Here is a 10,701-nt window from a genome sequence, read left to right as displayed (position 1 = left end):
TACAACATAATTTAAAGGTAATTAATACTATTGACCTTATAAATATAGAGTTCTTATAAGTTGTGTCATAAGCAAAGGATCTCCAATTTCAGAGACCTTTGTAAATCGAAAGCCTCATTCTTATAAAGATTTAAGACAGTTTTATTTATTCTTTTTATTACTTATTTCTACTCTTTTCCCATAGTAATAAAATATAAGAATACACAGGGTGGCAAATAAATATGAGTTTTTAAACTTTTATTTTATTTCAGAAAAGATTTCATAAATAAATGGCAAGAAAGCAGAAATGCTGTGTTCTGAAGTCAAGTCTACTTAAGGGAAAACTCCTGCAATAAAACATAAACAAATTTCTATGTTTGATTTTCTGTTGTAAGGATCAAGCTCAGTGAAGACACTGAAAAAAATCTAAAATGAAGCTTATTGTCATGGCTAAATGTAACTGGAGTACCAATAGCATTAACAGTACTCAGAACCAAAACAATTGAGATTTCCAAGTTACTCTGGAACCAGAAGAATAGAAATATGGCAAAAGTAAGACAAATGCATTAAAATTTTATTAATAAATAATAAAATGGGTGTGGATTCAGAGAATGTCCAGGTGAAATGCTTTTAAGAGGCCTCTCAAAACTCATGACCAGGAAATTCCAATAAAATTTTCTATTTGTCTTTTCATCTTAGTAATGGTTTCTTTGCATAGAAGCTTTTAGATTTTATTTAGTCTCCTTTGTTTATTGTTGTTTACACATAGTTTGCTGTTGGTGAATTATAAAATGATACAACCACTTATGAACATTATTATTGATATTATTTAAAATTAAGAACACAAATACCTTATGATCCCAACTATTTCTGATCTGGATAATTTAATATATTAATACTAAGTTAAGACTGTGTGTGTATCACCATAATCAGTCCAGCGTTGAATATGATAATGTATACAAGCAGATACTTTATAGGAAAAAAAGTATTCAACAATAGATGAATGAAGTGTGAGACTATATATGGAATGCTACTCAGCTTCTAAAAACAAAGGAAAAAATCTTACTATTTTTTAAACCTGGCGAAGTAAGCCAGATGAAAAATACAAATTCTTGAGTTGGCAGGAGGCTGCAGGAGGCTGCGGCAGCGAGAAGCTGGAGGCTGTGGGGTGACAGGAAAGTGGAGAAGGACCCTCTTTCCCTCCTTCACCCCCACCCCGAAATCTAGAGTAAAGGAGACTTAGAAAATATTAAAATCTCAACCAATGAATTCCACACGTGAATTCTGCTGCATTCCTGTACCACCTCCTCCATTAGAAAACTGATCTTAGAACTGAGAGGTAAAAGCATAGAAGATAGAAGATGCTGGGATCTGATCACAGTGAAGAATGATTATCAGAATTCAAGGCATTACCTGACACTTAGATCACCAATAATGCAGCAACTCTTCATAGGAAAAAGTCCCTAGTACCTGCCCTCTATAAAGTTATTCAGGATTCAGACAATGAGCTCATAGAGCCTGTTTGCCACCAGCTGTTTGAGCTCTATTGTAGCTCTGAAGTTCGTCTTAAGAGGTTCACACTACAGTTCTCGCCAGAATTGATGTGGGTTTATTTACGGCTTACAGTTAGCCGAGACAGACAAAGTAATGGTTGCATTGAAGCTCTTCTGTTAGGAATTTATAATTTGGAAATTGCTGATAAAGATGGAAACAATAAAGTTCTATCTTTCACTATTCCTTCTTTATCCAAGCCTTCAATATATCATGAGCCCTCAACAATCGGATCCATGGCTTTGACAGAAGAAACCTTGTGTCAGCATGATCTCATCAGGGTTGTTTATAGTGATCTTCATCCTCAAAGGGAAACATTCACTGCACAAAATTGGTTGAAGTGCTGAGTTTCCTCATGCTGTGTTATAACTCTGCTATTGTGGTACGTGCCTGCTTCTTCATACCAGCCTCTCTGTCAGATGGGCTCCAGGGTTTGTGTGAGTGGATTTTCACAGCAGCATAAAAAACAGTGGAAAGAACTCTGTGGCCGAATAGTATTGGATCCCGAATGTATGGTGCAACTTCTCACAGGGCTGTATTATGCCATGTATAAATGGACAACGGGACCTGGGCCAGGGAAGTCCTTGATGACATCATTTACAGAGTTCAGTGTGCCGGCCAGCAGCTTCAGTTTATTCGTGGTCGTGGAAAGGGTCTGCACCTGAAAAGGAAATGGGGTGGGAAAAGGGGGGACCACCAAGGATTCTGATTATGGAGTCTATTTATTTTTGAAATGCATGGCTTATATAGTTTTTACACAAAGGGAGGAGGGGACAGTGCAAACATTTGTCAAGCATACATTTGTCATCATTCAATTCAAAAGGTTTGGCATGTGCCTGTTAATTTAATACAAGTTTCCTTAGGAATATTCTATTATCACACCAAATGCTCTATCTATAGGTCTGAGTTTCCTGAGCCAGAAGAGTGTGACCTAATGGTTCTTTTGATCTGTGTCAACTCATGGCCAGGTGGCACGTGCACAATTCAACTAAAGAACAGGCCTGTTAGAAAATGGCAGTTTGCTACAAGATGGCTGTGCTTATGCCAAGACTGTGAGGGAGAATCTGGCTCCCTACAGTTCCCCCTCTCTAGTATAGTAAAGCGGAAGGGCAGTTCAAGGTTATGGGCGATGCACCTGTCTTAGGCTACCTGGGCTGCTACCACAAGGGGCACCTGAGAGAGGGGCAAGTGTTGCATCCACCTTGTGGGCCCAAGCTAATCCCATCGTGGGCAACATCACAGCCGGTTCCACCAGGGAGAAGCCTGATCTGCAAGAGTCTAAAATTCTTCAAAATCTAAAGATTCAGATGGAATGGCAGCCAATTGCTGGTAATGAACTGCTACATGCTTTTTTGTGGCACTGTCCACTTGATGTTTAAAAAATTCTGTTAATTTTCTAAATGCCCATGGCCCAAATGAGATGAGGCAGAGAAAACCCAATAAGGGTCCCATAATGGTAGGGATGAGGGTAGTGAGCCATGAAGAAGTTAAAAACCAATTTTGGTACCAGGACTCACTTTGTGTAGTGACTTGATTCCATTCCTCAAGGCTTTTTTCTAGCTCTTTAACACTATTTCTAACAATACTAGTCTTATCTTTATAAAAACAGCATTCTTCCTTGAAGGCCGTGCAGACCCCCCCTCCTTGAAAAAGGCAAGGTTGGGACCGTGGTGGTTTTGCAAAACCATTTCCGCAAGGGATGATAGTGATTGTTCAAGAGCACTAAGACCAGTTTGAATGGTCTTGATGTTTTGCTGAACCTTTAGGGAGAGAAAGTCAAAGTTTTGTTGAGAAGTAACTAGGGCAGCAATGCCAGTGCTAGTGCCCATGGCACCAAGACTGAGAACAACAGCAAGAGTAATAGCCATAACAGGCTCTCTATGGGCTCTAGAAAGGGTTTTGGGGGAGTGATACCAGAGAAAGTCATCATGGGAGCGAATAGTAAAGCGAAGGAGAAGAACAAGGACACAGTAATCACGATCTTTAAGGAAAGAAGGAACAATAATGTGGGGGATTAGGCCAGAGGAGTAAGCGAAGAACAGAGGTGCAGGGGCAATGAGATATAAGGATTGAGGAGAGACAATAAGGGAGGTGTTACAAATAGGTTCGTGTTCCAGAGGGGGGAGCATAAGGGGGCCAAGGAGACAAAGGCCTGAGCCAACAACTTGGCTGGGGGTAATGGAAGCAGGGTGATCAAAATCCCAACGGAGGGAAGAAGATGTATTGGAAAAGAGTAAGTTGTCGGAGAAAGAAGCAACACCTTTATAATAAGGTGGTTGATCAGAGAAACAAATCCAACAGTGATCATAATGGTGGTCAGACAAAGCAATGGCAGAGGTGTTAACCATATCAAACAATAGTTGTGCAGAGGAAGGGAGCGCAGGGGGCATGGTGGGGCGAAAGTAGGGGAAGGAGTGGAAGGAGGGGAAGGGGTGCGGGGAAGAAAGGAGAAGAGGGGGAAAGAGAAGGGAGCAGTAAAGGACAGGGTGGAGAAGGGGGTGGGGTGGGTGGAAGAAGGGATTAGGGCCAACAGCAATGCGTTGGTATTGGGGAAAGGATTGTTGAAGGCGAATGGTGAAAAGAAGTTCAGCCGCAGAAGGCTTTCTGTAAAGTCTGAGTCCCCATGTAAGACCAGTGGAAAACAGTATAATTGTATCAGGCTTTGTCAGTAAAGGAGATTAAAAGGGGATTACATCAGGCATGAGCACATTGTCAAGCAGTCTGGGGACCCAGAGTTTTCTTTTTGACAGTAATATAGTCCCAATCGGAGGTAGGGTTCCAGTAACCATCCCCAGTGGTTTCACAGCCCCATGAGGCACAGAAAAAGTCAGAAATGTCTCCACACTTGTAATTCCAGGAACGGGGATGGTGATGTCCGGGACAAACATAGATGGCAGTCTCACTGATGTCAGAGCAACCGTTGGTGTTGCCACAGTTTGACGGTTCAGAAGCAAAGGCAACAGAGGCAACATGAGCCGAGGGGGGTATTTAGGGTCGCCCATGACAGCAATAATATTGACCGGGTGTGGTTGAGGCCAGAAATGAGCAAGAGTGCCCCACCAAGGTCCGGTGCCAAGAGTGAGTGCACAAAGGTTGACTTCCAGCGCTCCTGGGGAGCTCCTGGGGAGCGCTGCAATAGTTGTGGAAGAGTTGACAATATCAGCAGCCTGGTTGATGACTTGCCAGGTATAGTTGTAGATCTCATATTTGCCTGGAACTTTGGAGGCAGCGGCAGCCATCAGGAGGTAGAGGAAAGGTGGCTTGAGAAGAAGCAGGAGAGCCAGAAGGAGAGGAGGTGGCATCCGCACTCGCAGCTGTAAGATCGGGGTTGGTTGGAGGGTTTGTAGCAGCATCTGAAAGAGAAGGGTTAACCTCAGGGCAGAGAGCTTTGGGTGGGTTAAAGAGCTTAATGAGGCGTTCAGGGAGTCAACGAGTATTGTTGGAAACCGGGTAGTGGACGCAGGCATGTCCTTTGCCCCAAATGAGGACTGGGTGAGGTCCTTGCCAGGATATTGTAAGTGGATCCTTCCAAAGGACTTGTTTAAAAGAGGTGGCAGTGGCAGGGTGCCAAAGTCTGTCTGCGGCAGATTGGCTGACTTGATCATAAGAAAGAAAATTAAGAACAAAAAAGGGCATGACTGAGCAAGGGGTAGGGGTTTCCCTTGCGGGAATAGAAGGAAAATTGATTGGAGGAGAGTTTAGTTAGCATGGTTTTAAGAGTTTGATTGGCACATTCAACAATTGCTTGGCCAGTTGGGTTGTGGGGAATGCCAAAGATTTGTTTGATGTGCATTGCAGCACAGAAGGAACGAAATTTTGAACTGGTGTATCCAGGGCCATTGTCCTTTTTAATGGCTGAGGGTTTGGGCTAAACAGAGAGGCAATGTAAAACATGAGAAATAATATGTGCAGTTCTTTCGCCTGTTTGAAGAGACACACAGAGAAAACCCCTGTAGGTATCCACAGTAACATGAATGTATTTGAGGGACCCAAAAGAGGTAAAGTGAGTAACATCCATTTGCCAGAACTCACCAGGGGTGAGGCCACGGGGATTCACTCCTAGATGTGGCTCAGGCAAGAAGGAAAGGCAGGTTTTGCACCGCTTAACCATATGTTTGGCCTGCTCATGGTTTATCTTGAAACAAAGGCATAAGCTTTGAGCATTAAAGTGATGAAGAGAATGCTCTTCTGTGGCCAATGCAACAGGATCAGATTGCACTGTAACTGGAAAAATCTGTGTGGCAGCACCAACAAAAGAATTTCCTTCAGTGAGGGGTCCAGGAAGAGTGGAATGAGCCCTGATGTGGGCAATGAAAAAGGGGGAGGTGCAGGAAAGAATGAACCACTATATGTGGGAAAACAGGGGAGAGGCATTGGTTGATGGTTTGATGAAAGGGACCGTCTCTAACAGGGGACAGAGGTGGCTATATAGGAACTATCTGTATAGAGATTAAAGGGTTCATGGACCATGGAGAAAACTTGCACAAGTGCTGCAAGTTCCACTAGTTGTGCTGAGGAATAAGAGGGTTGGAAGGAGAAAATTTTTGCATTAATACTTTAAGCTGCTTTGCCATTTGAAGAACCATCTGTAAATATAAGAGCTGTGGCTGTAATGGGCTTGGCTTTAGTAATAGTGGGGAAGGCCACAGGCATGAGTGTGAAAAACTGGATGAGCTTATTGGGGGGGATAATGGTTGTCTAATCTTCCGGGGAAACCACAGACAAAGGCAGCCCAATCATCCACCGTCTCTGTGAGCCACTGGACTTGGGCAGTCATGTATGGAGTAACAGCAACATCAGGGAAATGGCCAAAAAGCCGAATGGCATGCTGGCAGCCAGCTTGCAGCAAGGAGACTACAAGTGAGGGATAAGAAGAGAGTACTTTAGGGGGAGCAGCAGGTAAGTGTACCCAAAAAAGAGGATGTTCCTGCCACAAGAGACCTGTGGGAGAAAATGTGGAAGAAAAAAAAACAGAAAAAACAAGGGTTTGTCAGGGGAAAAATATGAGACATGTTGTTGAGCAATGGCTTGCTCAACCAAGCAAAGAGCCTGTTGGGCAGCTGGTGTTAGTTGCCTTGGAGAATTAGGATCCGAGGTCCCCTTAAGAATATCAAAAAGAGGTTTGAGTAGTCCAGTAGACAGGCATAGATAGGGTCTGAGACAATTGATATCTCCTAGCAACCGCTGTAAATCATTAAGTGTGGACAGGTGCTGTGAGCAAATGGTGGTCTTTTGGGTGGTGATGCTATGTGAAAGGAGTTCAAACCCTAAAAAGAGCTGGGGGGGGGGGGAAATTGCTGAATTTTCTCAGGGGAGATAGTAAATCCTGCAGAGAGGAGGGTGGTTATAAGTGAGGAGGAAAGAGAGGAAAGTTCTGCCTTTGAGGGAGCAGCGAGAAGAATATCATCTATATAATGAATGATATATGCATGAGGGAAGGTGCTGCGAAAAGGTCAATGAAAGTGGCAATGAACTTTTGACAGAGGGTAGGACTATTTGCCATGCCTTGGGGCAAGACCGTCCACTGATATTGGGGAGAAAGACCTGCACAATTAGTAACTGCGAGGCTGAAAGTGAAGCGCTCGCAGTCATCTGGGTGAAGAGGAATGGAGAAAAAGCTGTCCTTAAGGTCGATAACAAGTTTTACAAAATGAGAGGGAATAGCTACCGGAGAAGGCAATCCTGGTTGGAGGGCACCCATTGGATCCATGGTGGAATTGATAGCTCAGAGATCATGTAAGAGCCTCCATTTACCAGAGCGTTTTTTGATGACAAAAATAGGGGTATTCCAAGGAGAAATAGAGAGTTGGAGATGTCCAGCGGCCAGCTGATCTTGCACAAGCAGTGAGGCTGCTTCTAACTTCTTCAAGGTGAGTGGCCACTGATTCACCCAAACAGGCTTGTTGTCAAGCCAAGTGATCTTCTTTGCTGTGGGAGTTGGGGGTGCAGGAAGAACCGTGGCCGTTAGGGGAAAGGCTGGGGCTTAAAGCCAATTTGGCTCGATTAAATTTGGGTGTGGGCTTTAGTGCCTCGGTCATACCCTGTCCAGATTTACCAAGGCCTTTGCCGGGGACATAACCCTAATTAAACATCTGCTGGAGGACAGCTTTGTTTTTACACTTAACAAGGTAGACATTCATTTGTTCAAGAATATCACTGCCCCAGAGATTAATAGGGAGGTCAGAAATTATGTAAGATTGGAATGTGCCAATATCACCGTCAGAGTCCTCCCAAGTTGAGATCTTGGCGCTCTGCATAACCTTTTTGGGACAGGCAACACCGGTAATGATGTCCCAGGTGGGGGCTAGAGGCCAAGATGAGGGCCAGGTAGCAGGGGACATGCAGGTTATGTCTGTACCAGTATCTAGAAGCCCTAAGAATTCTTGGCCCTCAATTTTGAGTGAAAGAGGGGTCAGATGTTAGTGAGTGCTTGGATCCAGTAAATGTTAATATCAGAGGAACCAGGGACAGAATCGCCACATTGGTGCTGCTGGGCAGGAAACGAAGTGTTAAGGGGAATCCCTTAAAGGGAACGTCCCTCCAAGCAGCCATAGCAGCAGCCTGAGTGAGTCCTAGAAGGCTATTAGGGGGAGGGTTTTTGGAATAAGTAAGCAGCGGAGGAGCAGAAGCAAGGGAGCTCAGCAGCCGGTGGGAGTGACAGTAGCAGGTCGCCTCATCCTCCAAAGTGGCTGCATCACCCGGATCGAGGGGTTCATCCGGAAAATCAGAGAGGACAGCATAGATCCTTTTTGGAGGAGGGAGTGAAGAGAGTTCTGAAAATGGGGAGATTTGACAGGAGCGACTGATGACCGGGGGCCCACTTTTGCCATGCTTGGCTACTAATCTGGGCTGTTTTCCCAGGACCGCCAATGGAGAACCACGGACATTTCTTATGAATAAAGAGAAAGAATTCCAAGAGATTTTTCTTTTAACTCTTATACCTTTTGCCCTGAGAGTTTGTTTGACGCCAGCTATAAACTGTGCCTCTTTAGACAATTCTTGACCCATTCTTATCAGACACAATGAAAATTATGTGAGATCTTACCTTCTCCAAGCCCTCTGGAGAGGCCCCTAGCGTACGTTCAGTGTCCGGTGGAGAGCTGTTTTCCATGCCGCATGTGGGGTGCCAACGCTGCCAGCCAGCAGCTTCAGTTTATTTGTGGTCGTGGAAAGGGTCTGCACCTGAAAAGGAAATGGGTGGGAAAAAGGGGACCACCAAGGATTCTGATTATGGCATCGATTTATTTTTGAAATGCATGACTTTACACAAAGGGAGGAGGGGACAGTGCAAACATTTGTCAAGCATACATTTGTCATCATTCAGTTCAAAAGGTTTGACATGTGCCTGTTAATTTAATACAAGTTTCCTGAGGAATATCCAATTATCACACCAAATGCTCTATCTATAGGTCTGAGTTTCCTGAGACAGAAGAGTGTGACCTTATGGTTCTTTTGATCTGCGTCAACTCATGGCCAGTTGGCACGTACACAATTCAACTAAAGGACAGGCCTGTTTAGAAAATGGCAGTTTGCTACAAGATGGCTGTGCTTATGCTAAGGCTGTGAGGGAGAATCTGGCTCCCTACAGCTCAGCTTGAACTCTTTTCTCAACTACTGTTGGTTGCTAATGCCATGAAAAATTCATTATCATTCGATGCTCCACATTCTTCACAAGAAGGCCAGAAAGTACTTAAAGTGGAAGTCACCCCAACAGTACCGAGGATCTCTTGGACTGGGATTACAACAGCTTCCATCCGTCGCCACAGATGGAGGAGAGAAGGTGCTGAGGGTGTAAATGGAGAAGAATCTCTTTTTTTTTTGGAGAAGAATCTCTTTTTTTTTTTTAGAAGAATCTCTTAACCTGAATGATGCAGATGAAGGATTTTCATCAGGAGCTTCCCTGAGCAGTCAGCCAGTAGGGACCAAACCAGCTTCTTCCCAGAGGGCAAGTTTAAGGAAAGTAGCAGCCGGGTGGTCAGCCAAGGAGAAAGAAACCTCTGCTGTCAAATCCAGCGAGAGCCCTCAAGAATTGGTAGTTTGAAGGCAGTTTGTGCAGCAGCCAGCTGACCTTAGTGTAGATTCAGCTGAGCTAACACCTATGAAGAAACACCTGAGCCTGCCTGCTGGCCAGGTGGTGCTAAAAACCCATAACATAATCCAGACAGCCAGTGCTTCCTCAAGTAAATCATTTGACTACGTCAATGGCAGTCAAGCAAGTACCAGCATTGGGGTTGGCCTTGAGGGGAGTTTTCTAATTTAGCAGCTACCAATGCTAATCGATTTTCAACAATCAGTCTGCAAGAAGACAGACTAGGGCAAACTGGAGAGAGCAAAGACCTCCTCAGCGCAGGAGCGCCCTTAACCAAGCAGTCTCGATCCCCGAGTTTCAATATGCAGCTGATATCCCAGGTGTAGTCTTGACAGCCACTATCATCTCTCTGCTTCCCTTTAAAATGGAACATTTCGTTGTGCAGGAAAGTACTTCCTCCCACATTGTGAAAATACTACTAGTCATAGTAATCAAATTTGGTTTTAGTTTAGGTGTCTTTATACTGTTTTTTGTATGGAAACAGCAATAAGGCTTTTTCTCCCCATTATCTTCTCTCGGCCTATTCCTTGTAATGTGTGTGAAACAGTACATAATGTGTGCATTTTCCACACCTTCCTTTCTCCTTGGGTGACGTGCAATTCCATCGTAGACTGATCGGTCTCATTTCAACACTGTGAGACGAGGAGATGCTAGAGGAAATGGTGCTTATGATCCTTTTGAGATGATTATTTGGCTTTCTTTACAAAAAATATACAAAACGGGTTTGTTCTCATAATCTATATACTATGAAGATTACTGGATCATATTTTTTCTCTATTAACCAGGAGTGCCTCAAGAGATTCTGCTATGACTTTTGGACTTCTCTGAGTCTGTGTGATCATTTTCTTGAGAAGCTTGGGGAAAGGTGGTCAAGTGCTGCACTTTTAATTAAAATGAGGGTGGCTCTATTTCCCCCCATCTCCTTTGTCAAGGACACAAATATTTAGTTACTGAGACATTTTAATCAAATTGTGGCCACCTCTAAGAGAGGGCAGGGCTTATGTTTAACTGTGCAATTGATGACACACTTTCTCAATGGCTCTTTAGTCATTATTAAATGTCTTCCACCCTCTTCCCCACCG

The 10,701-nt window shown here is 44.0% G+C and overlaps 1 pseudogene; it reads left to right on the top strand.

The window, feature by feature from the left end:
• Positions 1-1,224: 1,224 nt before the first annotated feature.
• LOC125999139 (protein FAM126B-like) lies at positions 1,225-9,950 on the top strand (annotated as a pseudogene).
• The last annotated feature ends 751 nt before the right edge of the window (positions 9,951-10,701 follow it).

This window comes from Suncus etruscus, chromosome X (genome assembly GCF_024139225.1).
Source record: "Suncus etruscus isolate mSunEtr1 chromosome X, mSunEtr1.pri.cur, whole genome shotgun sequence".
Taxonomy (NCBI): Eukaryota; Metazoa; Chordata; class Mammalia; order Eulipotyphla; family Soricidae; genus Suncus; species Suncus etruscus.
This window is presented reverse-complemented; position numbering and strand designations above follow the sequence as displayed.